Source organism: Pan troglodytes, chromosome 17 (assembly GCF_028858775.2).
Source record: "Pan troglodytes isolate AG18354 chromosome 17, NHGRI_mPanTro3-v2.0_pri, whole genome shotgun sequence".
Lineage (NCBI taxonomy): Eukaryota > Metazoa > Chordata > Mammalia > Primates > Hominidae > Pan > Pan troglodytes.
Genome location: NC_072415.2, coordinates 20583057 through 20590829, shown reverse-complemented (window position 1 = coordinate 20590829; position 7773 = coordinate 20583057). Strand labels below are relative to the sequence as shown.

At 43.8% G+C, this 7773-nt stretch overlaps 1 long non-coding RNA gene across 2 annotated transcripts in view; it reads right to left on the bottom strand.

Annotated features, from left to right (window-relative positions):
- Positions 1 to 1664: 1664 nt before the first annotated feature.
- LOC107969433 (uncharacterized) overlaps positions 1665 to 7773 on the bottom strand; it is a 60784-nt gene continuing 54675 nt past the window's right edge. The window contains exons 6-7 of one of the 2 annotated variants that reach the window (XR_010151855.1): positions 3902 to 4021; positions 1665 to 1939 (exon numbers count right to left, since the gene is read on the bottom strand). This is a non-coding gene — a long non-coding RNA (uncharacterized LOC107969433). The remainder of the gene's footprint in view (positions 1940 to 3901; positions 4022 to 7773) is intronic. The other variant, XR_010151854.1, reaches the window with a different exon arrangement.

Sequence of the window (7773 nt, the reverse complement as noted above, 5' to 3'; positions counted from 1 at the left end):
ATTAAGTTCACTCATGGATACACACTGATTCCAAGAGTTCACTGTAGCTAGTATCATCTCTTCCAAATCAATCTGTAGTTAAAGTGTTGAGTCCATGTAATCAAAGACATCTTCCTAAAATCTTAGCATATAATCTTACTTGTAGAGATTACTTACTTATTTAGTTACTGTTCTGCCCAAAGTATTAAATCATATTGTTTCCTGCTAAAATTATGTGATTCCCAGCCTCCCTCACAGCTAAATGTGGCCACATGACTAAGATTTGGGCAATGACCTGTGGGAGGAAGTATTGTGTGGTATTTCCAGGCAGTCTTTCTAAGGGAAGGTGTTTGCCTTTTTTGCTGTTTCCTCCTTTGTGCTGCCTGGAATGTGGATGTAGCTGGGGCTCTAGCAGCCATCTTCAGCCTTCAGGATGAAGGTCGGATCTTAGAGAGTGTCATGGAGAGTGACAAGTGGTCTGGCTTGTTAATGACTTTGTGAAGCCTTAAACTGCCTTCCTTTGGGTTTCTCTCTGAAAGAAAAATAAACTCCTATCTTGTTTCTGCCTTTGTTCTTCAGAGACTCTTTCTTATAGGCAGCTAAACTTAATTCTAGTTAATAACAGTGATGTAGCCAAGATTTAACCTAGGTATTGTGATATCAGACCTCTTGAGTTCGCCTACTACAGTAACAAATTTTAATAGGTATGTGTATAACATTTTCTATATTTTAATTCATGTTTTAAATAATTACTTGGACATATAAGAAATTACTTTATCTAAATTTGGGAAGAAATGCAGTCCTATTAAAAATCATAATCATAGTCTTTTGAGCAGGTAGTTGCTTATAAGCGTATGGGGATATGAGTATGAGTGTTTGGCTGAATATCTCTTTTAAAAATGGAGTAAAAGGTAAGATAATACTTTCATGCAATGGCATTTGAAAAATATCTCTAAGCGGTTGAACTCTAACTTCTAAACCTGGATGACTCATAATAAGTTTTATATTAATAGATGCTGCATTTTTCTGTTTATATAAAAAAAATAAGGCATCAATCACACTAACATCAAGAGTACTGAAGAGCTTAGATCATTTTCTGGGGTTGTTGACTTGAAGGAGTTTAGATATAGTTAGATAACCAGATTGCCACTTTGAAAACTAATTTATATTCTGCTGTGGCATAGAGACCTGTGTCATTGGCACAAGATGCATAGACTTGGGCTCTGTTGTTGATTTGCTGGCTAGAGGATGAAGATAATTTGATAACAGTAATGATGTGGCTCCAAGATCACATTCCCTCTTATTTTTTCTTAATACTTTTTTTTAAACAATGAGCTTTATGAAAAATACAAATATTTCAATATAGCCTTTGGTGTAGGGACAGCATTGAGGTAGATATTGGACATGAATGGACCAATTAGAAAATCTCTTAGGTACATGTACTGAAGGGGGAATCGATTTTATAGTATTACAAAGGAAGGGTCTCATGCTGTGTAATTGAGGGGAGGAGGGACAGTTCCTTGACTGCTAGAGCTTCAAGTGACCTTTGCATTCTAATAGCACATGGAGTACACAAATTGGTAGAGTGCGTATTAGACCAAGAAAATGGACACAGAACTCTCTGGCTAGAGTTAGGAAGCTGCAGTATCGTGCAACCATGACAACAATCAGACAACCACCATTTTCATTCACTTTTGTTTTATTCCTCAAATGCTTAGGTGAGGACACCATGGCAAACAAACCACAGGGGCAACTGGAGGGAAATAATTCCTTCTGTGAAAAGGCATTAAGGAGCACTCAGTTCCTAAAGATTGTGCTTTCTGCAAGTTCATACCCGGCGATTGGCTTTCTATGATTAACAGTAGGGGATCCTAGAGCAGCGAGTAGATATTTTTGCACTCTGTATGGAGCCAGAATTAACTGATGAGGTACAGACACAAGAAGAAAAAGTCCCCAGGACCTGGAAGACAAAGATGGGATCCGTAATGATTCTCTTGGCCATGATTGCTAAGGGTGATCAACAGTTTCTCACTGAGGAGTTGGAGATTAACACATGAATCTACTATGTAGCCTTTATACTTTGTTGTATGTAAGTAGATATAGAAATGGTATCTACTTCTCCTTGTAGAAGATGGGTACAATCAGTGTCAATAAGCTCTGTCCTTGCATTCAGTCCTGGGGCCATAAGACTGATTAGTGACAAACACTGATAAGGAGCTCATCAATTTCAGCTCATTTAATCCCCAACCCCATGAGGTACTATAGTTATCGTTGTCTCAATTTTTTAACAGTTGCATGAGACTGAGGCCCAGAGGGGTTCATTAGGATGCAAGTGTCTAAAAAGGGTGAGGACACATGCTGTGCTCGCTGCCTTCTCCTAGACTGCACTGTTTTGTATGGAATTGTGTCCCCTAATAGACTTGTAAAGGCAAGATTCTCATCTATGGGGAATCAACCCAGGGAAGGGTGAACCTCTAGAGGATGTAGCCCCAAGGCTCATTCCTGCCTTAAAGTGCTACAGGGGTTGGAATGGACAGTTCACACACCAAATCCTAGGAACAGAATGCTGCCTGCGTGCACTGCTGTGTTTCTGAAGAACTCTTCAATTTATAACCTCGTAGAACTATTTAAATAAAGAGTTGGGAGGATGAATGCAATGTACATTTTGGAGGTTGGAGACAAAAGGGAACTGACTAAGATGGGCTGAGGACACAGGGAAGTTCCTGCGGACTTTCCTCCTTCAGGACCTGGGGGCCTGTGGATTCTCCTATCATGAGTGGACAGGGAAAGCTCCCTTCTCTACCCACAGAACTGGGTGATTCTCAAGAGTGACTGATGAGGGGCCAGCTCCACACTTGCGGCTATACCAGGCCTCACCAGGGTGATACCTGTTCCAGGCTATCTAAGGAGAAGCCTCACGCTCCCTGCCAGAGACCTTTTCACCAAACTTCATTTTGGTGTTCACAGCAAGGTCATATCATGAAAAGCAGCGTTAATGAATTTCTTCATGGAAATATCAAATCATGTTTGTTCGGTCTCACTTCAGTTGGGCAATGGTTTCCTTGCAAATTGGATTTCCTTTAAGAAGTTTGCCAGGTCTCAGGCAGTCTCAACACATGTACTTAGAAAGGCTTCCTCAAGTCCATAGCCCTAGAATCGAGACTAGAGAATTAGGATGGGGATGATTTTATGTCCAGACTGAAAGGATACAATGTTACACTTCAAAAACTATAAAGACAATCAATTAGACGACTTTCCTTAGAACACGGAAAATATTGAAAATTAGGTGAATGATCAATTTAGTGGACTGTGTCAGACTTTGAGTAAGAGATGTTGACTACTTTCTTTCTCATCACTGCCATCCTCTGCATGTGCACAAACAGGCCAACACACACACACACACACACACACACACACACGGTGATGACAGCTCTTGTGCCTTGGGGTTCAATGCAGCTACATGTACTGAACACTCACCATGTCCTTGGGTTTTTGCTAAGGATGTTGTGTTCATGATTTCACTTAATCCTCATAACAACCACTTGATCTAGGTACCATCCTGCATACTATAAAGGGACCCACTAAACAGGGATTTTACTATGGATAAATACCATACTCAGTTTATGCTCCAAACCAGATCTGCTGACCATAACCAGACCTTCCCCAGTGGCCAACGATATGGAGGTGTTGGATTTCCTGGATGCTGCCAGGGTCCAAAATAACACCAGGAGCCAGGGGGAGTTCCACAGATAATCTGCTCACCCTTCCTTTCCTAAATGATGCTCTGAGATGCCATGTTTCCTGTAGCCTCTCTGAGCCATGCCACAGGATGGATCTATCAGTTCTTTTTGTAATGAAGTAGTGGCCATCTTGGTAATGCACCCCTGTCCATTGGTTGTTCCTCCTTTATCTCTTTCTTTACCTCTCACTCTTGCTTCCCTGGGCTTGCATCCTCTAATAAGGCATTAGTACTTCAGCTTCTGCATAACGCTCTGTTTCATAGGCAACTTGGGCTAAAACAGATGGTCATCAGTGCTTGAAGCTGCAACGAAAGATGAGGAACACATATTTGTCAAGAACTTTCTATACATCAGATTATTTACTCCTAAGGAAGCAGCTGGAGTTTTGCTGTGGACCCTGAGTGTGCCTGATGGCTAAGAAAGTCAAGCCTGCAGAAGGAGTTCCCAGAAGTATTTGATCAGTTTTTTGTTTCCTGTTCAAATAATAAGACTAGATTAACACACATTCCCCAGGGTGGTGAGTATTCTTGACCTGCTGCCTTCGTCTGTCTACTTTATCCCCAAGCTCTGTTTGTGGGCTCAGGGGCTTGGTCCCAGACCATGGGAAGCCATGCTGACCATCAATTGTTCATCATAGATTTCCCCTGGAGCCCTCCCTGTCTCTCCAGCTCTTCCCAAGGTCTGCTTCTTCTAGGATCCGGTCCAGTGTGGGCTACCAATATCCTCTGGCATCCAGAACTCAGCCCCGTGATGATGCTCTTCCCAAGAATGTGACCTGAGCCACAACATTTTACTGACATGTCCCCTAGAGTCCTCTCTCTCATTCCAAGAAGAGCTCTGTGGCTTCCCTCCAGTGCTGGGACTGTCTCTAAGATGAAGGTGGGCAAACTCATTCACTCATTTAACAAGCTTTTAGTGAACGCATGGTATGTACTGTTCCTAGGCTCAGCTCTTGAAGAGTCTGTGGTAGATGGAGCTTCAGATTTCAGGTTTCCAATGGCTCTGAGAGGCTGAACTATAGGAATTTCAGAGGGCCATCTCCTTTAATTTTCCTGTACCATGATACTGGCATGCCCCAGATAGGGACAGATCCTTTCACCTGGATTCTGAAACAACGAGTGGGAGACATGGAGCTCCAGCCAAATGGGAAGGGTGCCTGATGTGGAGGAGAAGCAAATATTTGTTCTTGTAAGCCAATGAAGCTTTGGAGCTATATGTCACTGCAGCATAAACTGATGAAAGCCGACAGTGCGACAGAAATGCATGTGTTGTGTTTACGAGTAACAGTACTTGCATGGAAGACAGTCACGAATGCTCACAAGCTGAACATCATCAGCTCTGCAGCAGCTCTCTGGGGTGCACACATTCTTCTGTGTCCCCCAGGAGAGAGATGTATGCTTGCCACAAATCGGACATATTTTTTCCCAACCTGTTTATTCCAGTTGCACATGTCACTGCAATTACATAATCTAATTAAATAGTGTGAAACCAATGAAGTATGAGTACAAAAAGAAGGATATTTATTGTTTCTCTTAAAACTAAGTCCAGGCCAGGCGTGGTGGCTCATGCCTATAATCCTAGCACTTTGGGAGGTCAAGGCGGGTGGATCACCTGAGGGCAGGAGTTCAAGACCAGCCTGGCCAACATGGTGAAACCTGGTCTCTACTGAGAATACAAAATTAGCCAGGCATGGTGGAACGTGCCTGTAATCCTAGCTACTTTGGCGGCTGAGGCAGGAGAATCATCTGAACCTGGTAGGTAGAGGTCTCAGCGAGCAGAGATCGCACCCCTGTACTCCAGCCTGGGCAACAAGAGTGAAACTCCATTAAATAAATAAATAAATAAATAAATAAATAAATAAATAAAACCCAAACAAACAAAAAACAAAACAAAACAAACAAACGTAAGTTGAATGCTTTGAAAAGGCTGCAAACAGGCAAGTCTTTCAGCATATTGCTGTTGAATTAAGTGTAGGTGAGACAACCGTATCATAAAACTCCAGAAGTTTTGGAATTTTGATTATTTCTCAAATGGCTTTATTTTCACACTTCACTTTAAAGAAATCAAAATGGAAATCACAAATGATTCATAGGAGCGGTTTATGCAAGGAGACACAGAACTTCAGTGAGCAACTCATAGCCAAAAGAAGGCCTCAGTACTCCATCAAAATCCTGGCGAGTGAACGCACAAACATGTGTTTTTGGTAAAAGAAATATTTACAGTACACATGTATCCTTTTTTATGATATCCTCCTTTTACTGACTTTCAATGAACAGAATTGGTTGCAATTAGGATGGGTGTGTAGTTTTTATGAGACACCCCTCTCCTGTGAAACAAGCCTGTGGGTGGATCTTTCTGGGTCCCCATAGGCACACCCCTTGCGGACCCCGCTTTGCATATCCCAGCGCTAAGGGCCAAGATGCACCTCCGTGTGGCTGTGGAGGCCTTTAGGCCCTGTGCCTCCTCCTGGCTGTGTTGTGGGTGAGCTGGGGTTGATTCTGCTGAGGAGCTGGGAGGGGCACTTGTGTTCCTGCAAATGCCAACCATGGGGACAGCCAAGAGGGGCTTTGGAAATGCAGACTCAAAGCAGCACTTGCTGTTGGCAGCAGCTGTCGCCAGGACTGGAGGAAGGCTTTCTAGAGGCCCTGGTTCTGAAAAGCTTATGGCTCCCCTCCCCTACTGCCCCAGGTCAAAATAAAAACAAGACCAAGCCATGAGGAAAGAAAGTGGAATTCTGATGTGTCCCAGGACATGATTTTTCAGTGTTGTTCGGTAATAAACACCAGTCTTTCAAATGAAATGTTTTCCTTTTTTTTTTTTTTTTCTGGTGTCCTGCTCTCAGAGTCCTAAAGGTGGCCCTCCCTGACTGTTGCCACCCAAGCTCCAGTGCAGGTGGCCTCTGTGAGGGTCAGACATTCTCCGTGTGCACTGAGGGGTCAGTTCTCCCGCCCCCTTGAAACATATGGCCGCGCATCTTCCCTCACCTCCTCCTCGTTTTTTTTTCCCTCCTTGGCTCTGGTGAAGTAGAGTGACAGGAAAATACATTCTGTTCCCCACTCCTGGGCCCTGCCTGCACTCATGACTTCTTTTCAGCTGTGTGCAGTCTGCTCCCTACACACCAGGAGTGAACTCCCAGTCTGTGACTTCAGCCCCCTCCTCTCCCATGCAGTCACCTGGGGAAGAGTTTGAGCCTGGAACCTCAGTACATGCTAAGGTATGCATGCAGGTGGACGAGTCCAGTCTGACACTCTGCTCTTTTTGTCAGAAGAACAGGAGCCCAGAGAGGGCAGGGAGTGCAGTCAGGAGTCAGAGAACCGGGGCCTCTCCTGCTGCCTTTGAAGCCAGCCTGTGCCTATCAACCCCTTCATCCATCTCCGCTCTGAGGGAGATGGGAGAGCAGTCATTCTCACAACCCTGTGAAATTCACAGCAATGGGTTCCCTCATTCCCATAGAGACAAGTCATGGAGAAGACACTTGTTCCCTATGATTGAAATTTCAGGTAATAATGGTCAAATGCACTTAGCACATCTTAGTTCCTGTGGGCTTCACAAAAAAATATGAGCAAACAAAAAGGAGAACTATGACCGGAACCATAACAGGAAACCTGCTGGTGGCCAAAGACAAAATCTTAGAAGTTTGCAGAGAAAAAAAAAGAGGGTTTTCAAAGAAGCAACAGTATCACTGGGACCTCCATAAAGAGAGAGAGAAGCAGCAGAGAAAATGCCAGTAGGGAGAACAAATGATCATAGAGTACAGCATCACTCAAGAGTGGAAAAGGAAATTGTCATTCTGCAGAAGAAATCACTAGACAACATCATTTAAAGGTCAAGAGTAACCAAGAGGTCAGGCGCAGTGGCTTACGCCTGTAAACCCAGCACTTTGGGAGGCCGAGGTGGGCGGATCACAAGGTCAGGAGTTCGAGACCAGCCTGGCCAACATGGCAAAACCCCCTCTCTACTAAAAATACAAAAATTAGCTAGGCGTGGTGGTAGAGGCCTGTAATCATCCCAGCTACTTGGGAGGCTGAGGCAGGAGAATTGCTTGAACCTGGGA